Genomic DNA, 27091 nt, shown 5'->3' on the forward strand with positions numbered 1-27091 from the left:
GGAAGGAATGTTTTTTTTTTTTCTGTCGGTGGGGGTTGCATGTTGTGTGTAAGAGGTTTGGATGAAATATAGGTACGTATATACTAGATTGGGAGTCCGCGCTTAGGATTATGAAAAGGGCTGCTGCCTCCCCCTTAATTAGTTCCTATTAGGAATTAATTGGAAGTAATTAAAGAAGAGAACTGGGGAATTGGCGCTGCCCTGATTTCAATAAGTGTTAATTAAAGATCACCAAACCTTTAAAAAATTGTGCATAAGATAAAAAATATATATAAAATTTGTGTGACCCTTGGGTAGATTTACCCCTCCGTTTGTGCCAAAATAAATAAAAATATGTAAATAAAAATGTGTTCCTTTGAACGTGTTAATCCTCTGTGTTGCATAAGTACATTACACAATATATGGATATAATTTAAATTTGTCCCACCTCCACTCTAAGTAACAAAAATTTGAAGAATTAATATTGAATAGCCTCCTATAGTAGTAGTGGGGTTTGTAACAAACCACACTAATTGGGGGCTATCAGTAACTGTGTGAGATCCCCTTATATCCCTATTATATGTAGTGACAAAAGTGCACTGTGCATAAAGTGAAACAAAAGTGCATATTAGCCCTTAAAAATACTAGAATGCATATAGAATAATTCATATATAAGAATCCGTAAAAATATAAATATAATATGTAATATAAATCCAAACCATTAACACTCATGTAAACGATACCGAAATAAAGATACACATCTATGAAAAAAGTCCCTGTAGTGAACCCCAGCAGGGTTAAACAGTCTCAATTTTAAAGCCAAAGATAATTAGAAACGTCAGGATCAGTTGACATGCATATACAAATGCCCGAGGGGTGGTAATAAGTGACTTCCATGCACGTAGAAGCTGGTGACTCCAAGTGCTCCCCCCCGTGCTCCCCCACTCACCAGATTCCGTCACCCCCTGGGGGGTATTGGGCAAAAGAGTGGGTGTCTCAGGATGGCTGCCTTTAGTGGATGTCCCTTTTAAGCTTTACTCCTTCATGAATTTCCTCTTTTTCTCTTTAACACTGGTGGTGAGGGACCCCTTCTGCTGGTCCGGGTCCAAGTGCCTCCACTACTATCCACCTCCGTACTGCTAGGTCCTTCTCCCGCAAAGAAATAGACAGGGGGCTTGCATAGTGAAGTACGTCCAGTTTATTCAACAGTTTAAAAGTTTAAAAGCATAACAACCGCTGCTGGATGCAAAGGATGGGATCGGGAAACGAATCCAAGCGTGCGTCCCACCTTGCGTTCCAGCCGCTTCTTCCGGGTATGACGTGTGAGCGTGACTCCGCTCACACGTCATACCCGGAAGAAGCGGCTGGAACGCAAGGTGGGACGCACGCTTGGATTCGTTTCCCGATCCCATCCTTTGCATCCAGCAGCGTTTGTTATGCTTTTAAACTTTTAAACTGTTGAATAAACTGGACGTACTGCACTATGCAAGCCCCCTGTCTATTTCTTTGCGGGAGGAGGACCTAGCAGTACGGAGGTGGATAGTAGTGGAGGCACTTGGACCCGGACCAGCAGAAGGGGTCCCTCACCACCAGTGTTAAAGAGAAAAAGAGGAAATTCATGAAGGAGTAAAGCTTAAAAGGGACATCCACTAAAGACAGCCATCCTGAGACACCCACTCTTTTGCCCAATACCCCCCAGGGGGTGATGGAATCTGGTGAGTGGGGGAGCACGGGGGGGAGCACTTGGAGTCACCAGCTTCTACGTGCATGGAAGTCACTTATTACCACCCCTCGGGCATTTGTATATGCATGTCAACTGATCCTGACGTTTCTAATTATCTTTGGCTTTAAAATTGAGACTGTTTAACCCTGCTGGGGTTCACTACAGGGACTTTTTTCATAGATGTGTATCTTTATTTCGGTATCGTTTACATGAGTGTTAATGGTTTGGATTTATATTACATATTATATTTATATTTTTACGGATTCTTATATATGAATTATTCTATATGCATTCTAGTATTTTTAAGGGCTAATATGCACTTTTGTTTCACTTTATGCACAGTGCACTTTTGTCACTACATATAATAGGGATATAAGGGGATCTCACACAGTTACTGATAGCCCCCAATTAGTGTGGTTTGTTACAAACCCCACTACTACTATAGGAGGCTATTCAATATTAATTCTTCAAATTTTTGTTACTTAGAGTGGAGGTGGGACAAATTTAAATTATATCCATATATTGTGTAATGTACTTATGCAACACAGAGGATTAACACGTTCAAAGGAACACATTTTTATTTATATATTTTTATTTATTTTGGCACAAACGGAGGGGTAAATCTACCCAAGGGTCACACAAATTTTATATATATTTTTTATCTTATGCACAATTTTTTAAAGGTTTGGTGATCTTTAATTAACACTTATTGAAATCAGGGCAGCGCCAATTCCCCAGTTCTCTTCTTTAATAGGTACGTATATGGCTGTAATAGGGAAGGTAGAAGTGGAGAGATGATTGGTAAGCTGGTATAATAACTATAATAAGGCATAGGTAAATCTAAGCAGCACCATAGGTACCTGTTTGTATGTTAATATGATGCACAGATGGTTATGTAAATATGTTATATATTGGCATATCAAATGTTTTATAATTTTTTTTTTAAGTGAAAATCTAATAAAGAAAGATTGAAAACAAAAAAAATAAAAAAAATAAAAATAGAGGCCTGTTTAAAAAAAAAAAAAAAAATAGAGGCCTGTTTTAAAAAAAATAAATAAAAATAGAGGCCTGTTTTAAAAAAATAAAAAAAAAATTACAATAAAAAAGAGGCCTGTTTGTTAAAACAAAACTAAAATAAAATATTGTAAAAAAAAAGGACCTAATTCTATTGTTAATAATTTATAAATATAGATATATTTTGGACTATCAAAAATTTTTACAAACGCATAAGTGAATGTACACAGAGTATTAAAAAATCTGTGTAGTAAGTAACAAAATGTGTGGTTTCTTATTTCAATGCTCAGTATCAGTTTGTTTAAAGTTAAAATAGTTGCTTACAGTGACAATGGTGCTTATTTAATAAATGAAAATACACTTGGCACTACAAGTGCTCTATGATAACCTAGGAGAAAGCCAAAAAGAAAGGCAAGCAATAAATATAATTCAAGATTTGATCAAGATTTTTTATTTTAACAAATTAAATATTCTGGGGCATTGCAATGGCCCCCCCTACCCATAAAATAATCTACATATTGCTCACAAACTTGACGGGCACTTTGGGGGGCCAAGCCAGTACAGACAGTATCCAGGCCCGTCAGATTGTCACTAATAATAAGTCCGGCCTCAGGCCCAACTGGCAAAATATAATTTGGGGAATGTTTGTTCAAAATGTTGTGCAGGATGCAGCACGCTAAAATTATGTAATTAAGTTTGTATTCTGCAAGGTTTATCAATGTCTGAAACAGGCGGAACCGGCTGGCCAGAATCCCAAAAGCATTCTAAACAACTCTTCTCGCTCTGGCCAGCCGGCAATTAAAAACCCTCCTCTTCGGGGTGAGGGTCCTTTGGGGGAATGGCCTCATGAGGTGCTTGCTCAGAGCGAAGGCTTCATCTGCTATGAAGACAAAGGGGAGTCCTTCCACGTTATCCGCATCAGGTGGCAATCCCAGGCCACCACTCTGGAGACGCTGGTAGAACTCCGTCTGGGCAAATACTCCGACATCCGACATCCGGCCATTCTTCCCCACATCCACATACAGAAAGTCATATTGTGCCGACACCACCACCATTAAGACAATACTATGGAACCCCTTATAATTAAAATAGTATGACCCCGAATGGGGTGGTGGCACGATGTGGACGTGTTTCCCATCTATAGCCCCTCCACAGTTGGGAAAGTCCCAACGGGTGGCAAAATGGGATGCCACAGTCTTCCATTCCTGTGGCGTTGAAGGAAACTGGGGAATCAAACAAGAAACCAAAAATCAGTAAGAACATTGCAAGAACATTACACTTATTAAAACAATATTGCCCAGCATCAGTATAACATTAAAAAAAATCTTCTTGAATAAATAATATGGAAAGGCACACTTATCAGATTGCTCACCCCCTCTGATGGCACATTGTTACATTTTAGGGGGTGGTGAAATTAGAAATTAAGTTTAAGGACATGCAGGGTTTGATTGAATAAAGGCTACAAAGACTGTGCAGTTTGAAAAGTGCAGTTGTTGCACTCTGCAAGTGCAGTTGCTCCACAGCTTAGTAAATGAGGTAAGGTAAAAAGGCTTCATGTTGCAAGAAGTACCCAATCACATGCAAGCGCAATTAATCCCAAAACTTTGTGGCTTGCACATGATTGGATGATGGAAATCAGCAGAGCTTCTGCTCATTTACTAAAGCCCTGGAGCAAATGCATTTTGCAAAGTGCAACATATATTTGCTTTATTAAAATCAACACTTCAGAACATTATAGCAAATTATTAGGGGGGGGGGGTTGGAAATTGAGTTTAATGACACACACACTATTTGGATGGAGTTTAGGGGGGGAGGGGATTGGAAATTTAGTTTAATGACACACACACTATTTGGATGGAGTTTAGGGGGGGAGGGGATTGGAAATTGAGTTAATGACACACATACTATTTGGATGGAGTTGGGGGGGGGTTGGAAATTGAGTTAATGACACACACACTATTTGGATGGAGTTGGGGGGGGAATGGATATGTGAAATGAACGAAATTCAGTATATGGAAAAACAGATAAGAGACGAAGGGTATATAATAAGTCGCATACCAGAAATCTGGCAAAAATGGGAAGAGTTTCGGTCATCTAGAGAAATTATAGAATTTATATAATATGGAAGAAATGTTTTTGGTATGGAAGGAATGTTTTTTTTTTTTTCTGTCGGTGGGGGTTGCATGTTGTGTGTAAGAGGTTTGGATGAAATATAGGTACGTATATGGCTGTAATAGGGAAGGTAGAAGTGGAGAGATGATTGGTAAGCTGGTATAATAACTATAATAAGGCATAGGTAAATCTAAGCAGCACCATAGGTACCTGTTTGTATGTTAATATGATGCACAGATGGTTATGTAAATATGTTATATATTGGCATATCAAATGTTTTATAATTTTTTTTTAAGTGAAAATCTAATAAAGAAAGATTGAAAACAAAAAAAATAAAAAAAATAAAAACAGAGGCCTGTTTAAAAAAAAAAAAAAAATAGAGGCCTGTTTTAAAAAAAATAAATAAAAATAGAGGCCTGTTTTAAGAAAATAAAAAAAAAATTACAATAAAAAAGAGGCCTGTTTGTTAAAACAAAACTAAAATAAAATATTGTAAAAAAAGGACCTAATTCTATTGTTAATAATTTATAAATATAGATATATTTTGGACTATCAAAAATGTTTACAAACGCATAAGTGAATGTACACAGAGTATTAAAAAATCTGTGTAGTAAGTAACAAAATGTGTGGTTTCTTATTTCAATGCTCAGTATCAGTTTGTTTAAAGTTAAAATAGTTGCTTACAGTGACAATGGTGCTTATTTAATAAATGAAAATACACTTGGCACTACAAGTGCTCTATGATAACCTAGGAGAAAGCCAAAAAGAAAGGCAAGCAATAAATATAATTCAAGATTTGATCAAGATTTTTTATTTTAACAAATTAAATATTCTGGGGCATTGCAATGGCCCCCCTACCCATAAAATAATCTACATATTGCTCACAAACTTGACGGGCACTTTGGGGGGCCAAGCCAGTACAGACAGTATCCAGGCCCGTCAGATTGTCATTAATAATAAGTCCGGCCTCAGGCCCAACTGGCAAAATATAATTTGGGGAATGTTTGTTCAAAATGTTGTGCAGGATGCAGCACGCTAAAATGATGTAATTAAGTTTGTATTCTGCAAGGTTTATCGATGTCTGAAACAGGCGGAACCGGCTGGCCAGAATCCCAAAAGCATTCTCAACAACTCTTCTCGCTCTGGCCAGCCGGCAATTAAAAACCCTCCTCTTCGGGGTGAGGGTCCTTTGGGGGAATGGCCTCATGAGGTGCTTGCTCAGAGCGAAGGCTTCATCTGCTATGAAGACAAAGGGGAGTCCTTCCACGTTATCCGCATCAGGTGGCAATCCCAGGCCACCACTCTGGAGACGCTGGTAGAACTCCGTCTGGGCAAATACTCCGACATCCGACATCCGGCCATTCTTCCCCACATCCACATACAGAAAGTCATATTGTGCCGACACCACCGCCATTAAGACAATACTATGGAACCCCTTATAATTAAAATAGTATGACCCCGAATGGGGTGGTGGCACGATGTGGATGTGTTTCCCATCTATAGCCCCTCCACAGTTGGGAAAGTCCCAACGGGTGGCAAAATGGGATGCCACAGTCTTCCATTCCTGTGGCGTTGAAGGAAACTGGGGAATCAAACAAGAAACCAAAAATCAGTAAGAACATTGCAAGAACATTACACTAATTAAAACAATATTGCCCAGCATCAGTATAACATTAAAAAAAATCTTCTTGAATAAATAATATGGAAAGGCACACATACCAGATTGCTCACCCCCTCTGATGGCACATTGTTACATTTTAGGGGGTGGTGAAATTAGAAATTAAGTTTAAGGACATGCAGGGTTTGATTGACTAAAGGCTACAAAGACTGTGCAGTTTGAAAAGGGCAGTTGTTGCACTCTGCAAGTGCAGTTGCTCCACAGCTTAGTAAATGAGGTAAGGTAAAAAGGCTTCATGTTGCAAGAAGTACCCAATCACATGCAAGCACAATTAATCCCAAAACTTTGTGGCTTGCACATGATTGGATGATGGAAATCAGCAGAGCTTCTGCTCATTTACTAAAGCCCTGGAGCAAATGCACTTGCAGAGTGCAAATGCATTTTGCAAAGTGCAACATATATTTGCTTTATTAAAATCAACACTTCAGAACATTATAGCAAATTATTAGGGGGGGGGGGGGGGGTTGGAAATTGAGTTTAATGACACACACACTATTTGGATGGAGTTTAGGGGGGGAGGGGATTGGAAATTTAGTTTAATGACACACACACTATTTGGATGGAGTTTAGGGGGGGAGGGGATTGGAAATTGAGTTAATGACACACATACTATTTGGATGGAGTTGGGGGGGGGGGTTGGAAATTGAGTTAATGACACACACACTATTTGGATGGAGTTGGGGGGGGGGGATTGGAAATTGAGTTTAATGACACACACACTATTTGGATGGAGATAGAACAAGAAAGTGTAGAGTATGGGACTTTAAAGGTACAATATATGCATGAAAAACACTATTTAAAAATTATATAAATATTTATTGAAAAAACAATTTAAAAAGACAGTGAAAATTATTAGAGTAATTGTCTATTCTGGTTTTTCACTCTGTTAAAGACTTTAAAGCCCATGCGGTAAGTGTAATTATTGTCCCTTTATTCTAGAGGGGAAAAGTGTCACTCTCCCTAACAACAACATTTGGACTCCCAAACACAGAACCAATTGTCAATCAGTTGGTTCTGTATATCTAATGAAATGTCGTTGCGGGGCATTTTATGTGGGAAAAACAAAGCGCCCACTATTTTGCAGAATCAGGGATCATGTGTCCCTGATTTCCAAACATAAGATGGAAACACCAATAAGCCGTCATGTGGGGCTATACCATATTTTTAACCTGAAATCTCTTGTTTTTTTCAGTCTTGAACACCTTCCCGAACATGAACGCGGTGGGGATATTGATAATAAGCTCCTCCAATTGGAGACGAGATGGATCTATTCTTTATAGGCCACCCGGTCCCCTGGCCTTAATGAGGGGATTAGTTATAAGCCCTTTTTGTGAACAATGTCCTTCTTTTGGACATGTCCACTTTTGTCTTGTTGAGTTGGTGCTTCCTAAATATGGATATCTATCTGGGCACACTGGCCATAGACTTGATTCCATTCCATCATCTATCCTTTCATTTCTCAGTCACTCATCATTTTCGAACATCATGTGACTTTCAAATGCATACTATACCATGATCGGTATCTGACGGGCTGCTCCGTCTAAGGTTGCTTTTGGTTACTTATAATTTTGATTTTGAATAGGGAAAGCAATTCATACTGAGCTAGTTGTGATATCTTATATACTTTATAATTATCTATAAATAGATATGAACAATATGTGGAATATTGCAATTTAATATTGTGATGCACAGTCATGACCACATCTAAGCTCAGTTGGGTTTTTTTTTTGTTTTTTTGTTTTGTTTATGATGGAGTCATGGTTGTGCAAGCTATAGAGCTACTAACATGTATAAATGCAAATGCTATGTGTCATCTCAAATATTTTTCTTATATAATTATTTTTTGTTTCTTTCTATACGTCCAAGGTTGGTCATATCATGTGTATTGTCATTCAATAATCAAATATCCTCATCCATTTTCCTGATGAAGCCTTCCCGGCGAAACATGTTGAAATTTTTGGACGTGGCTACGCTTAGATTTATGTGACTACAGTTCACTTTCTCATTTGTCAATGTTTGGAAATGGATGTTTACCTCTGACTGTGACTGTAAACTGTTTTCACTTTTCACTGTCTTTTTAAATTGTTTTTTCAATAAATATTTATATAATTTTTAAATAGTGTTTTTCATGCATATATTGTACCTTTAAAGTCCCATACTCTACACTTTCTTGTTCTATTACCTTTAGGGATGTCGGTACAAAAAAAAAAAAATTCTTTTGTGCTCCCTGAAAACTGATCTCTACCCGATTCGCTTGACTATTTGGATGGAGTTTGGGGGGGGGATTGGAAATTGAGTTAATGACACACACACTATTTGGATAGAGTTTAGGGGAAAAAAACTACAATGCAGCTGACAAAATACATTCAAAGTGAGTAGACTAGGTGGATATGTGCCCAGCATTGCATGCTGGGGAGGTTAGTGAAGGCAAATATACATGCAGGACAAAAAAAACCTGAAAAAATTAAAGCATGCATGAGGACAAAAAGGGGACATTCACACTATATTGCAATGATGGAAGGTAGTGTTTGAGTTAAGAAATACATTACATTAGCAAACATTAAATAAAATAACATGTGATGCTAATAAAGGATAAAATTCTTACCTTAATATACTCCTTCTGCAGGACCTGAATGATGGCAGAACAGGTTTCTGGGATAATGATCCCCAGAGCCTGGGGGGAGATGCCTGTCGAGAACTTAAGGTCCTGCAGGCTTCTCCCTGTCGCCAAGTACTGCAACGTGGTGACTAGCCTCTGCTCCGGAGTGATGGCTTGCCTCATGCAGGTATCCTGCCTGCTGATATAAGGGGTGAGCAAAGCCACCAAACGATCAAAAACGGGTCCGTCATCTGGAGAAAGTTCCTGAAATCCTCATTATTATTCTCACGGATCTCACGGAGCAATGGCATGTGACAGAATTGGTCACACTGGAGCAACCAATTCTTCGTCCATGAATGAACTACAGCACCAAGCACATACAATGCACGAGCTCTACAATGAGTACGTACAGGTAACATGGCTTCAAAATGGTCGGCTGGTCAGAACACAACAGAACGCACTGAAGAACTGGGAGTATGCTATAGGCCCCCTAACCTGAGGGAGGAAGTGGAGACGGATCTCCTATCACAAATTGGATTAGCAGCAAGGATGGGAAGTGTTATCATAATGGGGGATTTTAATTATCCAGACATAGACTGGGCGGAGGGAACCGCGCATTCATTTAAGGCTCGCCAGTTCCTTAGTGTCTTGCAGGACAATTTTATGGGTCAGATGGTAGACGCACCAACTAGAAATAAAACATTACTAGATCTACTGATTACCAACAATACAGACCTGATAACAGATGTGGAATTACGGGGCAATTTAGGTAACAGCGATCACAGGTCAATTAGTTTCAGTATAAATCACACAAATAGGAGACATGAAGGGAACACAAAGACACTGAATTTCAAAAGAGCCAACTTCCCTAAACTACAAACCTTGCTAAAAGGCATAAATTGGGATAAAATATTAGGAACAAAGAATACGGAGGAGAGATGGGTTTGCTTTAAGAGCATATTAAATAAGGGCATTAGCCAATGTATCCCATTGGGTAATAAATTTAAAAGGGCGAACAAACATCCTGGATGGCTTAACTCCAATGTAAAAATGCATATAAAAGCAAAGGAGAAGGCCTTCAAAAAATACAAGGTTGAGGGATCATCCACAGCATTCAGAATTTATAAAGAATGCAATAAGAAATGTAAGGGTGCAATTAGGATGGCTAAGATAGAACATGAAAGACACATAGCGGAGGAGAGCAAAAAAAATCCCAAGAAATTCTTTAAGTATGTAAACAGTAAAAAAGGGAGGACAGACCATATTGGCCCCATAAAGAATGAGGAAGGACATCTGGTTACAAAGGATGGGGAGATGGCAAAGGTATTGAATTTATTCTTCTCCTCAGTCTTCACGAGTGAATCGGGGGGCTTCAGTAACCAAAACTGCAGTGTTTATCCTCATGACACAACACAGGAAGCACCTACATGGTTAACAGAGGACGGAATTAAAATTAGACTGGAGAAACTTAACATTAATAAATCACCGGGACCAGATGGCTTGCATCCGAGGGTACTTAGGGAACTCAGTCAGGTGATTGCCAGACCGTTGTTCCTAATTTTTACAGACAGTCTATTGACTGGAATGGTACCAGCTGATTGGAGAAAAGCCAATGTAGCACCAATATTTAAAAAGGGCCCAAAAAACATCCCTGGGAATTACAGACCAGTTAGCCTAACATCAATAGTATGTAAACTCTTGGAGGGGATGATAAGGGACTATATACAAGATTTTAGTAATAAGAATGATATCATTAGCAGTAATCAGCATGGATTCATGAAGAATCGTTCTTGCCAAACCAATCTATTAACCTTCTATAAGGAGGTGAGTTGCCATCTAGATAAAGGAAGGCCCGTAGACGTGGTGTATCTGGATTTTGCAAAAGCATTTGACACAGTTCCCCATAAACATTTACTGTACAAAATAAGGTGCGTTGGCATGGACCATAGGGTGAGTACATGGATTGAAAACTGGCTACAAGGGCGTGTTCAGAGGGTGGTGATAAATGGGGAGTACTCAGAATGGTCAGGGGTGTGTAGTGGGGTTCCCCAGGGTTCTGTGCTGGGACCAATCCTATTTAATTTGTTCATAAACGACCTGGGGATGGGATAAACAGTTCAATCCCTGTATTTGCAGACGATACTAAGCTAAGCAGGGCAATAACTTCTCCGCAGGATGTGGAAATCTTGCAAAAAGACCTGAACAAATTAATGGGGTGGGCGACTACATGGCAAATGAGGTTCAATGTAGAAAAATGTAAAATAATGCATTTGGGTGGCAAAAATATGAATGCAATCTATACACTGGGGGGAGAACCTCTGGGGGAATCTAGGATGGAAAAGGACCTGGGGGTCCTAGTGGATGATAGGCTCAGCAATGGCATGCAATGCCAAGCTGCTGCTAATAAAGCAAACAGAATATTGGCATGCATTAAAAGGGGGATCAACTGCAGAGATAAAACGATAATTCTCCCGCTCTACAAGACTCTGGTCCGCCCGCACCTGGAGTATGCTGTCCAGTTCTGGGCACCAGTCCTCAGGAGGGACGTACTGGAAATGGAGCGAGTACAAAGAAGGGCAACAAAGCTAATAAAGGGTCTGGAGGATCTTAGTTATGAGGAAAGGTTGCGAGCACTGAACTTATTCTCTCTGGAGAAGAGACGCTTGAGAGGGGATATGATTTCAATTTACAAATACTGTACTGGTGACCCCACAATAGGGATAAAACTTTTTCGCAGAAGAGAGTTTAATAAGACTCGTGGCCACTCATTACAATTAGAAGAAAAGAGGTTTAACCTTAAACTACGTAGAGGGTTCTTTACTGTAAGAGCGGCAAGGATGTGGAATTCCCTTCCACAGGCGGTGGTCTCAGCGGGGAGCATTGATAGCTTCAAGAAACTATTAGATAATCACCTGAATGACCGCAATATACAGGGATATGTAATGTAATACTGACATATAATCACACACATAGGTTGGACTTGATGGACTTGTGTCTTTTTTCAACCTCACCTACTATGTAACTATGTAACAGCAAGGCCTGTGAAGAGCGACCTGAAAATCAGCAACGAGCGAACAATAAAACAAAGATTGCTCAATGCCAACTGACCAAACACACTGAAAAGCAGATACAAACCTCACAAGCACAGAATGAACAACAGTTAAAATGAACTGAAAAATACGAGTCTCACAAGCGCGAATTGTCTCTCACCAAACTTCTACTAACACGAGATAAACACGAGATTAGCAGAAGGAGCCCAAAGGGTGTCGTACGGGCTATTGAACTTCCGTTTTATAGTCTCGTCGGACTTGGTGTACGTCACCGCATGCTAGGCTGTCGGACTTTTGTGTGATCATATGTAGGCAAGTCCGTTCGTTAGAAAGTCTGCCGCAAGTCCGCCAAAAGTCTGTCGAAAGTCTGTCGGACGAGCTGTTGGGCTTTTGTAGCCGAAAAGTCCGACCGTGTGTACGCGGCATTAGACACATATTTAACCACTTAATTATCAGTACAGTGACAGTGCATATTATTAGCACTGATCACTCTAATAATGTCACTGGTGAGATCAGTGGCAGTTAGTTCCCATAAAGTGTCAATTAGTGTCAGATTGCAGCGTCCCACTATAAGTCGCTGATCACTGCCATTACTAGTATGAATAAATAGAAAATTCAGTATATATCCCATAGTTTGTAGATGCTATAACTGACTCAAACCAATCAATAAAAACTTATTGGGATTTTTGATTACCAAACACATGTAGCATACATTTTAGCCTAAAGGTTTTAAGAGATTAGATTTTTTTTTTTAATTATGGGATATATTTTTTAGCAGAAAGTAAGAAATATATATATATTTTTTAAATGTCGGTCTTTTTTTTTTTTTTTTGGAGAAGGGAAGGAAGGGAGGTGTTTTCTAGTCCTAACACTCTCTCTGTCCTAGGGTGACAACGCTGCTCAGTATGTTAATAGGAAGTGTGTTAATGGCAGAAATATCAGGTCAAATTAAAGACTCCCAGCTACACTGGATCTTTAGGTCTGGTACTGGCAGAAAAGTCCAGCATCAAAAATGCATGTTTTGACTTATAATTAGAGAGGGCGTATTATGTTTAGAAGCGTATGCGTATAAACGCACTCTATTGGCTAGAATATTCATTTATTCTAGCCACTAGAATTTAATTATTTACTTACAGGTTCGTTTACATGTGTACATGTGTAAAAGATGCCAGTAAACTCCTCTCTAAGGCTGGATTCACACCTATGCATTTTTAGTGCTTTTTGCATTTTGCAGATTTGCACTACAGTCCATGTAACATGGTTTCCTATGGAACATGTTCTGTAGTGCAAATCTGGAAAATGCAAAAAGCACTAAAAATGCATAGGTGTGATTCCAGCCTCAGAGCCGATCACCAGGTGCCAGCGGTCAATCACTGGCTGGGACCTGGTGATCGGCATGTGTTGTGACTCAGCTCTGGGCTGTGATTGTACACAGCCGATCAGCAGGTCCCAGCCGTGAATAATTGATTGGGACTTGCTGATAGGCTCCTGCTGTGTACAATCACAGCAGTTGTCAGCCAGGGGGAGCGTGTGTGCTTAGGCAGCGACATATTGGTATGGCACTTAGCCTAAACCGTCCACCTATTACGGGTGGGTGGTCGGGACGTGGTTAAAAGAAGAGGTGATGCTACACCATGGTAAACATGGCCGTCACAACTTTTTTGAAATTGACGCTGTACTTTGCCAGTTTTTTTTGTTGCCCTGTCCCAACTTATTTGAGATGTGTTGCTGCCATCAGTTTCCACATTACCTTATTTTTTTCTCAAAATGGTAATTTTTTTCAGTTTAAACATTTGATATGCTTTCTATTTTCTATTGTGAATAAAAATTGTGTTTTTGTTACTCACCGTAAAATCCCTTTCTCGGAGTTCATTGACAGACACAGCTCTTCTGATTCTTGACCATAGGGTTTATAGCGCCACCTACAGAAGTAGGACACTAGGCAGAAAAAACACAGCACCACCTATGGGTAGTCTCAGCTGGTATAAACCCTGTCTCTTTTGCTATAGCCAAGCCAATTATTTACAAAGCGATGTCAAAAGTATAAACTCCAAAAAATAGGGGTGGGTGCTGTGTCCCTCAAGGAACTCACAAAAAAGGATTTTAGAGTAACAAAAATTACGTTTCCCTTATGTTTTTTGACGGACACAGCTGTTCTGATTCTTGGCCATAGGGACATCCCAAAGCAGTAGACAAGAAGGGGCGAGCAAACCAAAAACAAGGAATCTTAAACAGTGACCTGCAAAACCTTGGGGCCAAAACAAGCGTTTGAAGATGCAAATACATCAACTTGTAACTTTTTTTTTTTTTTAAAGTGTGCGAACCAGGAAGCTGCCTTGCAAACCTGAGACACAGACACCTGAGGTCTAAAAACCTAGGAAGCACTAATTGCCCTGGTGGAGTGTGCCGCACTGGGGAAGAGAGGAGCCCGACCCTTAATGGTGTAAGCCAGAACAATCGACTGCTGAATCCAACGGGATATAGTAGCAGAGGAGGTGGCTAGGCCTTTTCTTGAACTGTCCGTGAGCACAAAAAAGAGAATGACCTCCAGAAGGAGGCCATAGCAGACAGACACACAAACTGTCTGGACCACATTCAAGAATTGCAGTGCAACCTCCTTAGGATGCGACGACCGTGCACACAAAGAAGACAGGACCTAATTTAGGTGAAAACTCGATACCACCTCCAGAGGAAAGGAAGGGCAAGGATGGGCGAACCACCTTATCCTTGTGCAAGGCCAGATAGGAAGACTCACAGGAAAAGGCCACCAGCTATACACCTGTGGAAGTGATGGTGACCAAGAAGGCAACCTTTGAGAAAAAGAAGCAAGCAGGGGAATATCCCAAACATTTCCAAAGGGAGGCTTCTGGAGAAATGAAACAACCAAGTTCAGGTCCCAGGACAGCAATGGGGAACAAATAGAAGGTGCCACATGACAAACCCCTTAGATGAAAGTATGGATCAAGGAATGCATAGCCAAGAAACAGACCACAAGGACACAAACCAGCCTTTAATGCAAGCTGTTGGTTTGCGTGAAAGTTGCGAGCTGTTGTGCAACACCCCACCTGCAAGCTGTTGTGCAACACCCCACTGGAGAAACTTGAGCCACTGAGAAGAAACATGGACAGACATCCAGAGCCTCGCACCAAGCAAAATAATCCTTTTGGGTACCTCAATATATCTCCTGAGAGGTAGACTTGCGTGCCTTCAACATTGAAATGATCACTAAACCTGACAACCAACTGTTCCTCAAAACATGGCTTGAATAGCCATGCCGTCCAAGCAAGAGACATTAAAGTAGGGTGCTAAGACCAGAACAATGGGACAGGTGGTCCTCCCACACAGGCAATTGCCAGGGAGCATCCATGACCAGCCACTACATGTCAGCATACTGCAGACGACAAAGTCAGTCTGGAGCTACAAGAAGGACCACTTCTGCCTCTATCCTGCACAGCAGACAAGGGAGCAGCTTGAGAGGAGTAAATAAGATGATACTGGTCCTACAGTGCCAAAAGTGCATCTGTTGCATCCATCAGAAGGTCCCGCACTCTGGCCACAAACCTCTGTACCTTCCTGTTGAGGCAGGATGCCAGAAAATCCATGTCAGAGGTCCCCCAACATAGGCAAATCAGATGGAACATATCTGGGTGTAGGGCCCACCACTTTGATCCAGTGTCTGGCAACTGAGGTAATCTGCTTGCCAATTCTCAATGCCTGGGATGTGCATGACGGAGAGCCAGAACCTGCTATTCTGGTGACCGCAAAATGCGTGATGCCTCCAGTGATGTTGCCACACTGACATATGCCAGCACTGTGGCGTTATCCACTTGGCTCTTGACCGAGAGCACTCAGAGAACACCTGTCCTGTGCTCGTAGTCCCAGGACGTTGATGGGTAGCCAAGTTTCCTCCAGAGTCCAGTGATCTAGTGCCCATCTCGAACCCAAGAAACCTCTCCAGCTGGAGAGGCTGGCATCCATCATGACTACCATCTAGTTGAGGGGGGGAAGGACTTCCCGGCCTGTACGAAACTGGAGCCACCAGTTGAAGGAGGCCCTCGTCGACCGGTCCAGACACATCTAATTGTCCAGGGAAGCAGGAGATTTGTCTGATGTCAACAGGATTTCCCTCTGCAGAACTCTTATACGGAACTATGCATGGGACCGTCTTGAAGGTGAACCCCAGAAGACCCAGAGCCTGCATGCAAGATCGAGGCTAAGGCCCCAGACACTTTGGTCTCCTGGTTGGGGTCAGGGCAGACTTCTTGAGGTTCAGGACCCATCCGAAGTCCTACAGGGAGCACATCGTGATCTCCACCTCATCCGTCAGTGCTGCCTGGGAGTTCTCCCGCAGGAGCAGGTCAGCCAGATAACCCGTCATGGCAATCCCATGATGTCTCAGCAACGCCAGGACTAGGGCCAGCATGTTGGAGAAGACCTGGGGGGCCACGGACAACTAAGGGAAGCACCACAAAACGATAAATTGCATCCCCCACAAAGAGAAGTAACTGCTAATGTCCCTCGTAGATGGGAATGTGCAGGTATGCATCCTTGATGCCTATGGATGCCAGAAAATCCCCCTGAAAAAGAGACGCCACCACCGAACAGCTGGATTTCATCTTGAACTTGCATGAAACTTGGTAGTCCAGCTCACATGACTGGCTTGCCATTGTCTAGGAGTACTCCTTGTAATCTGAGAAACAATGAAGGTAGAGGAGGCTTAGGGGTGTACCTGAATATCAAGAATTATTTTAAAGTGAATGTGAGGGACAACATAGCTAATAGTGCAAGGGAGCAGGTGGAATCCTTGGGGCTGGAGCTTCAAAGGGAAGAAACAGATGGGAAATTATTAGTGGGCTTATGCTACAGGCCCCCTAACCTGAAGGATGAGGAGGAGTCTGACCTCCTGTCACAGTTAGGAATGGCAGCAAGGCAATTATCCAGATAATGGCTGGGCAAAAAGAACTGCTCGCCTTTTCTTAAATGTCTTGCAGGACAACTTCATAGGTGAATTGGTGGATGCTTTGACTAGAACCAATGCGCTACTAGATCTACCAATTATAAATAACACAGATCTTAATGCAGATGTAGAATTACAGGACAACTTAGGAATCAGTGATCACAGGATAATTACATTTAACAAACAGTCAGGTCCATAAATATTGGGGCATTGACACAATTCTAATGATTTTGGCTCTATACACCACCACAATGGATTTGAAATGAAACGAATAAGATGTGCTTTAACTGCAGACTTTCAGCTTTAATTTGAGGGTATTTACATCCAAATCAGGTGAACGCTGTAGGAATTACAACAGTTTGTATATGTGCCTCCCACTTTTTAAGGGATCAAAAGTAATGGGACAATTGGCTGCACAGCTGTTCCATGGCCAGGTGTGTGTTATTCCCTCATTATCCCATTTACAAGGAGAAGATAAAAGGTCCAGAGTTCATTTCAAGTGTGCTATTTGCATTTGGAATCTGTTGCTGTCAACTCTCAATATGTCACTATCAGTGAAGCAAGCCATCATTAGGCTGAAAAAACAAAACAAATCCATCAGAGAGATAGCAAAAACATTAGGTGTGGCCAAATCAACTGTTTGGAACATCCTTTAAAACAAAGAATGCACCGGTGAGCTCAGCAACACCGGAAGACCATGGAAAACAACTGTGGTGGATGACCGAAGAATTCTTTCCCTGGTGAAGAAAACACCCTTCACAACAGTTGGCCAGATCAAGAACAGTCTCCAGGAGGTAGGTGTACGTGTGTCAAAGTCAACAATCAAGAGAAGACTTCACCAGAGTGAATACAGTGGGTTCACCACAAGATGTAAACCATTGGTGAGCCTCAAAAACAGGAAGGCCAGATTAGAGTTTGCCAAACATCTAAAAAAGCCTTCACAGTTCTGGAACAGCAACCTATGGACAGATACAGTGGGGCAAAAAAGTATTTAGTCAGCCACCAATTGTGCAATTTCTCCCACTTAAAAAGATGAGAGAGGCCTGTAATTGTCATCATAGGTATAACTCAACTATGAGAGACAAAATGTGGAAACAAATCCAGACAATCACATTGTCTGATTTTTGAAAGAATTTATTTGCAAATTATGGTGGAAAATAAATTGTTGGTCAATATCAAAAGTTCATCTCAATACTTTGTTATATATCCTTTATTGGAAATGACAGAGGTCAAACGTTTTCTCTTCACAAGGTTGTCACACACTGTTGCTGGTATGTTGGCCCTTTCCTCCATGCAGATCTCCTCTAGAGCAGTAATGTTTTGGGGCTGTCGCTGGGCAACACAGACTTTCAACTCCCTCCAAAGGTTTTCTATGGGGTTGAGATCTGGAGACTGGCTAGGCCACTCCAGGACCTTGAAATGCTTCTTACGAAGCCACTCCTTCGTTGCCCGGGCGGTGTGTTTGGGATCATTGTCATGCTGAAAGACCCAGCCACGTTTCATCTTCAATGCCCTTGCTGATGGGAGGAGGTTTGCACTCAAAATCTCACCATACATGGCTCCATTCAGTCTTTCATGTACAGGGATCAGTCGTCCTGTTCCCTTTGCAGAGAAACAGCCCCAAAGCATGATGTTTCCACCCCCATGCTTCACAGTAAGTATGGTGTTCTTTGGTTGCAACTCAGCATTCTCTCTCCTCCAAACACGACGAGTTGTGTTTCTACCAAACAGTTCTACTTTGGTTTCATCTGACCATATGACATTCTCCCAATCCTCTTCTGGATCATCCAAATGCTCTCTAGCAAACCTCAGACGGGCCCGGACATGTACCGGCTTAAGCAGGGGGACACATCTGGCACTGCAGGATCTGACTCCCTGGCGGCGTAGTGTGTTACTGATGGTAGCCTTTGTTACATTGGTCCCAGCTCTCTGCAGGTCATTCACTAGGTCCTCTCGTGTGGTTCTGGGATTTTTGCCCACCGTTCTTGTGATCATTTTGACCCCACAGGGTGAGATCTTGCGTGGAGCCCCAGATCGCGGGAGATTATCAGTGGTCTTGTATGTCTTCCATTTTCTAATTATTGCTCCCACAGTTGATTTCTTCACACCAAGCTGCTTGCCTATTGCAGATTCAGTCTTCCCAGCCTGGTGCAGTGCAATGTGATTGTCTGGATTTGTTTCCACATTTTGTCTCTCATAGTTGAGGTATACCTATGATGACAATTACAGGCCTCTCTCATCTTTTTAAGTGGGAGAACTTGCACAATTGGTGGCTGACTAAATATTTTTTTTCCCCACTGTAAGACCAATATCAACTTGTACCAGAGTGATGGGAAGAGAAGTGTATGGAGAAGGAAAGGAACTGCTCATGATCCAAAGCATACCACCTTATCAGTGAAGCATGGTGGTGGTAGGGTCATGGCGTGGGCATGTATGGCAGCCAATGGAACTGGTTCTCTTGTATTTATTGATGATGTGACTTCTGACAAAAGCAGCAGGATGAATTCAGAAGTGTTTTGGGCAATATTATCTGCTCATATTCAGCAAAATGCTTCAGAACTCATTGGACGGCGCTTTACAGTGCAGATGGACATGGACAATGACCCGAAGTATACTGTGAAAGCAACCAAAGACTTTTTTAAGGGAAAGAAGTGGAATGTTGGATTCAGGTCAATCACCTGACCTGAATCCGACTGAGCATGCATTTCACTTGCTGAAGACAAAACGGAAGGGAAAATGCCCCAAGAACAAGCAGGAACTGAAAACAGTTGCAGTAGAGGCCTGGCAGAGCATCACCAGGGATGAAACCCAGCGTCTGGTTATGTCTATGCGTTCCAGACTTCAGGCTGTAATTGACTGCAAAGGGTTTGCAACCAAGTATTAAAAAGTGAAAGTTTGATGGATGATTGTTAATCTGTCCCATTACTTTTGCAGTTAAAGCACATCTTGTTTGTTTCATTTCAAATCCATTGTAGTGGTGTATAGAGCCAAAAAGATTAGAATTGTGTCGATGTCCCAATATTTATGGACCTGACTGTAATTCATAGTAAACTGAGGCATGAGGGTACTGCAAGAACACAAAATTTCGAAAAAGCCAACTTCTCTAAGCTGCACTCCATACTAGTTAGTAAACGGGATCAAATTCTAGAATTGAACACTGAGAAAAAATGGGAAGAGTGTTTTAACCACTTACTGCCCAGCCACAGTACATTTACTGCGCTGGGGCGGCACGGGCAGGCTCAATCACATATATATACATGATTAAGCCTTTTCTGGGTTAGGGACGTGCAGCATGCTCCTCCTGTGACCGCTGTGTCCATAGCAGATTACGGTTACCAGTATCCGATAACCAATGTGATCGCTACAACAGGTCATAGCGATTACATGATAATAATGTAAACAACCTGTCACGAACAGCTTGCTTACTGTTGTGATCTGTTAAAGTAAAATATATATATATATATATATATGTTTAAACATTTTTGAAAAATCAAAAATGTATTTAGATATTTTACATACAGTCACCAATCCATATCCCTGATCACAGCCACACCAGTCATATGATGATGCTGTACTGCACTGGTGACAGTATGTAAACAAAAAATATTTAGTTTCTTCATTTTCTAAAAAAGTTTGACAAAAAATTACAACTTTGGGGGCTATTTGTACTGTCCTGGCATTTTGGAGCATCAAGAAATTATAGGCCGTCAGTACATGATAATTGATCAGTTTTCAAATAGATATACTATAGTTTGTAGACACTATAACTTTCAAACAAATATTAATATACACTTGTTGGGATTTTTACCAAACACATGTAGCACAATACATTTGGGCCTAAATTTATGAAGAAAGCTGATTTTATTGGATATGTTTTATAACAAAGTAGAAAAAAAAAAGGTTAAAAAATTTTTGGTCCCTTTTCATTTATGTAATAAAAAATAAAAAACCCAGTGGTGATCAAAGACCACCAAAAGAAAGATCTATTTAGGTGAAAAACAGAGTTAGGTACCTGGTAACTCCTTTTCTAGTAAGTCTTCCAGGGCAGTATCTGAGAGATAGGCTCCTCCTACAGGAAACACAATGTCCACCATTATAAAAAAGATTGCACATACCTGCACATACCTGCATGCCTCAGTAATATAAAATTACCGACGGAACAGGTGATTATCATGCTTTTCCACTGAATTACGATAATTTTCCCTTTTCTCCCTTTTTTTTTTATGGAGGAAATGAGGGCTGCCCTGGAAGACTTCCAAAAAAGGAATTACCAGGTACCTAACTCTGTTTTCTCAAGTCATCTTCCAGGGCAGCATCTGAGAGGATGTAGCAAGGAATACTTACTAGGGGAGGGGCCACCGCCTGGAGCACTTTCCTACCGAAAGTTTGATCTTGGTCGGACAGGTTGATGTGATAGTGCCTCTACCCTTTCAGTAGAATGGCCAGATCAGGCGAGAGGACTATCTTTTGTAACAGAATCATACAGAATGGTTCCAGGATTGACAGTGCCTGAACCTTGCTGACTCTTCTTGCTGACACCAGGGATACCAATACCACAGTTTTAAGACCCCTTTCACACCAAGGCGTTTTTGCAGCGTTTTAGCGCTAAAAATAACGCTCATAAAACGCTCATAAAAAGCTCATAATACGCTCCCCATGCATCTCAATGGACCCTTTCACACCGAGTCGTTGCGCTGGTGGGGCGTTGAGAAAAGTCCTGCAAGCAGCATCTTTGGAGCAGCTTTTGGGCGTTGAAAAAAGCGCTTCAAAAACGCCCCTCTCCATTAAAATGAATTGAAAACGCTGTAAAAACGCCTGAAAAATGCCTATAATCCGCCCTGAGCTGAAGAAAAGTCACATGATCTCACAAAAAGGTAAACATTGCAAGCAGAAATGAGAGCATTTACAACAACAGGACTGAAATTGTGGGAAGGTCAGAATGATTAAACAGACCATCAAAGGGATTTGGGACTAGTGGAAGCGGGATTAGGGTTCTGGTTTTGGGACTAGTGGGAGCGGGATTAGGGTTGGGATTAGGGTTAGGGATTTGGGAGTAGTGGGAGCGGGGTTAGGGATGTGGGAGTGGGATTAGGATATAGATACTTACGTTGCAATGCTCATCCGAGTATAATTTTTGAACTTGTCTGGGTGCACTCTCAAGTCCTCATATAGCAATGCAAATTGTCCAATTGAGATGTGCGCTTGGAGGATGGGATGAACCCAATAGCGACGGTGCTGCCTCTGTTGGTGGATATGCTCCCAATAGAGTAGCACAAATAACAAAAACAGCTCCATGAACTCCATCTTCTTTATTTACCCTCTTTCACCTCAACGAGATACCAGGAAGTACACAGGAAGTGATGTAGGGAGGTGGAGTTGTTCTTTGACGCCGATGCTTCAATAACGCTCGAAAAACACTGTTAAAACGCCTGCAGCGTTGCGTGAATTTTACCGCTAACGCCCCTAAAACGCTGTAAAAACGCCGTAATAACGCTATGGCGTTTTTAGGGCGTTTTTGAAGCGCCTTGGTTTGAAAGGGGTCTTAGTGTTAATGTTTTATCTGAGCATTCGTCTATAGGCTCAAAAGGAGTGGAAAGGAACCCCTTCAATACTGTTGATAGGTCCCATGAGGGGATTTTCTTAGTCCTTGCGGGTTTTGACTTTTTTGACTGAGAGGAGGAATCGCTTTATGAGCGGGTCTTCTGCTAGCCTTACATCATAGAAGGAGGATAGGGCTGCCATCTGTACCTTTAAGGTGCTGTGTGATATATTCTTATGTGTGCCTGCTTGTAGAAAGTCCAAGATGGTTGGAATGATTCTCCCCCCCTCCTTTTTCCGAGCACCAAGCTATGAAATGTTTTCGAACCTTTTCGTATATTGCCTGTGTGACTTCCTTTCTACTGGCTAAGATAGTATTTACCACTTTGTCTGACAGGCCTTGTCTTGTAACATAATCCTTTCAGGAGCCAGGCTGAAAACTTTAGGATTTCGATGTTCGGGTGCCGGACACTGTGTTAGTAGCTCTGGTTTGCATGGTAATAGGAGGTGCGGTTGACTGCTCATATTCATTAAATGGCTGGACCATGCCCTTTGCGGCCAGCAGGGGGCCACCAGGATAACTGTGGCCGCCTCCTTCTTGATTTTTTGGATGACCCTGGGGATTAGAATCGTTGGGGGAAATGCATATCCTAGAGGGAATGACCAGTCTTGTGCCAGGGTGTTCACTGCCAAGCACTCGTTCCCTGGAGAGAGGGAGAAGAATCTCGGAACTTTGTTTGTTTCGACGCAAATAGGTCTATCGAGGGTGTCCCCCCAGATCTGAGCTATCCAGTCAAAGGTTGCTTGTTCTAGGGTCCATTCTGTGTGCTGTACCTGGTTTCTGCTTAGGTAATCCGCTAAGATGTTCTCTGACCCTCTCAGGTGTATGGCGGATCTTGACTCTAAGTTTGCTTCTGCCCACTTCAGAATTGTCTCTGCTGTGGACATGAGCTGAGGGGATTTGGTCCCCCCCTGTCTATGTACGCTACGGTTGTGGTGTTGTCTGTTTGTATCTGGATACGTCTGTCCTTGATCTGTGTTTTGAAAGATTTTAGCACTAGACCTACTGCCTCCATCTCTCTCCTGTTCGATGAGGCAAGAGACCAGTCCTGGTTCCAAGAGCCTTGGGCCAGGTGTTCTGCTAAGTGTGCTCCCCAGCCTGTGGTGCTGGCATCTGTAGTAAAGCGGATCACGTTTGTTTGTGTCCATAAGCTTCCCTGGCTGTATATATGTGGTTTGAGCCACCATTGCAACAACAATTTAATCTCCTCTGGGATTGTGACCCAGGACTTCATGGAGCGTGGGTTCCTGTCCCACTGAGCCAGAATGAAGTTCTGTAGCAGTCTTGTGTGCGGTTGTGCCCACGTGATGGCCAATATGGAAGAGGTCATGAGGCCCAGCACCCTCATGCTCTTCCTGATGGTAACTGCGTTGGGGAGACATAAGGCCTCAATCTCTTCCGTTAGTCTTGCTACCTTGTCCTGTGGTAGAAGGATCTTTGTTTCTCTTGCGTCTAGCACATACCCTAGGTAGTTTACTCTTTGACTGGGAATTAGGTTGGACTTTTGTTTGTTTATTATGCACCCTAATTCCTTTAAATACTTGAGACTTGACTGGAGGTTGGCTGCCAAGTTCTCTTTTGTGCTGGCGAAAAAGAGGAGGCTTTCCACATATGCTACAACTCCTATGCCTTCTAGTCTTAACCCCTTAGTGCCTCTGCTAGTATTTTGGTGAATATTCTGGGTGCTGACAAAATTCCGAAGGTCAAGGAGGTGTACTGGAAGTGCAGAGTAGCCTTTGGACCCTGTATTGCGAATCTTAGAAACTTGTGGTGGTCTCTGTTTATTCTAATGTGCAGGTAGGCATACTGCAAGTCCGTGGCCATAAAAGCCTCTGGTGGTAATAAGTTCCTTACTGAGTGGATGGATTCCATTCGAAATTTTTTGAATTTTATTTTCTTGTTTAGGGGTTTTAGGTTCTTCTTTAATTTGTTTCCATACTTATGGCCTATTTACTTGATGAAAAGTTTGACCTAGAGATTCAATCTGCGTTTTCCAATGAGCAAACCTCACAGGACTTGGGAGGTGATTCACTTAAGAACCTCTTTAAAAGTCACAAAAAACTCCCAAATCAATTCTTAATAGAAAGTGGGATATTTCTTCTCTAAAATCTCATATTGAACATAAGGTTATACCAAGAGGTTTAAGAGAGAGAGAGTGGTACCAGCAGGACATCTCCATACATCCAGATTCCTGGATATCTGGAAAAAAGCTGCCTGGACTAGGGAATTAAAGTTATGCGACTAATTGTAGAAGAAGAACAGTTAGGCCCCTTTCACACGGGCGGATATAATTCAGCTTTTAGCTGCAGATAGATCAAGTTATCTACTTCAGCTCAGACAATGCTTTCCTATGGCCCCATTCACACACTACATTTAGCAATGGTTTCCTTACATGGGGTTTGGTGCGGTTAGAAAAAATAAATTTGACTGCATCCAGGACCGATTTATTGCAGCTATCTGCACATAACTGCAGGTAATCACAGTGTACTTTTTCACCTGCAGATAGCAGCGGCAATAAGGAAAGAAGAACAACAGGAAGCACATCAGAAATGGCAATGCAGCAAAACGTAGCTAAACGCACCCACATGTAAACACATGTAAACGCAAAAGCTAATCGCAATGTAAAACTGCAAATAAACGCTGCGCCTGGAGTCTTGGAATGTGAAAGGGGCCTTACAGCTTGGAGAAATACAAACTGAGATAGACAATAGTTCACATCTTCTGGAGCCCTTTAAACAGGACCCAGAGTTTGATCAAAACAATGAATCATTAAAGAAAGAAGTAGAAAGAACTCAAAAAAATCTTAGAGCTAATAAACAAGAAAAATTCAAACAAAATATTCTAGACTGGGAAAAAGATGAAATACTGTATTTGATCTGACCAAACAAAGAGGTAGAAGCCGGTCCCGTAGAGGAAGAAATAGGAAGCCTACCCCCAGTATTCAAAACTACTCTTCAACTGACAATGAAGGAGAATTAAGTGGGAAAACTGTTACTTTTTTAGAGAAAACTCAGGGTGGGAGAGACAACCCAGGTGCTTCCAAGGGTGAAACCCAAACCACACAGAGAGGCAAACGAAAAGTTCAAACATATGTGGCAGACAAAGAAACAGAAAAAGATCAAAGAAAAAATACATGGGAACTCAGATCCAGCACATGCAGGAGACAAAGGAAATAGACCACAGCTTAGTTCAGGGCCTGGGGGCAACGGAGAGTCAGGACTTCAAGGTGGTTAATCTTGCTGAATTCCCACTTAATCAACATCATATTTCCCTACTTAAAAGGGGACTCTCCTTCTCATCCAGGTCATCTATGAATGGATTTGAGGTCTATAAAGACGTCAGTCTTTTCCCACGTAAAGTAATTTTCAGATACTGGCATAATAATCGCCGCAATACTCAGATTATTAACCAAAGTAATAAAAAGGAAGAGGAAGCACTACGAACTTTGGTTTCATTGCTTCAGGATACTACTGACTCGAACTCTGATTTAGAATCCCCAATAACTACACACATACACGCTTGACCATCTAACTTGTACTTTAAATCAGTCAAAATGCCCCCCTTATCTAAGCATAAATGAATTAGTCTATTTCTGGATCAAGTACAAAAAGATCTTACAAAAATAAATTGGAACTGGAAGGGCATAGATAATCTAACCAAAGAAGCGAGTAAAGCCCTTAAAGAACTTCAGGAAGAACCAAATTTAATTATTAAAGGTAGTGATAAGGGTGGCAACATTGTCATCCTATCTGGAAATCAATATGAACAGGAGGTCATGCGACAATTACTAGATACATCTACTTACCGCATGCTGACATCTAATCCCTTTCCAACAATTGTAGAAACGTTAAACCAAAAACTGTCCTTTGCACATGAAGCTAGTTTGATTGCAAAGAAGGAATTAAATTACCTTGAGGTCCATGAATTCAATACACCTATTTTCTACATTATTCCAAAGCTCCACAAATCGATGATCAACCCTCCTGGCAGGCCCATAGTATCAGCTATCAAGGGCCCTCTAGAAAGGCTGGGAAAATATACAGATGCTCTGATAAAGGAATTAGTAAGGGACTTACTATTAGTAAGGGACTTACTTTGTCAAGGACACTAGAAATGTCCTCCACAGGCTTGAGGGCATCTGCTTTCCCAGTGGAGCTATCCTCGTGGGGATTGACGTGGAATCGCTGTACACGTCAATTCCCCATGAGTGGGGACTTCTAGGAGTGAAGTAGTTTCTGGAAAAAAGATTCCCTCTCCTGGGCGCACAGAATGAGTTTATACTGGAAATTCTGGAATTCATGTTGAAACACAACTGCTTTCAGTTTCTGGGTATATTTTACCAACAGCTGAGAGGCACCTCAATGGGCGCTCCTTGGGCGC

Source organism: Aquarana catesbeiana, linkage group LG01 (assembly GCF_042186555.1).
Source record: "Aquarana catesbeiana isolate 2022-GZ linkage group LG01, ASM4218655v1, whole genome shotgun sequence".
NCBI classification, from domain to species: domain Eukaryota; kingdom Metazoa; phylum Chordata; class Amphibia; order Anura; family Ranidae; genus Aquarana; species Aquarana catesbeiana.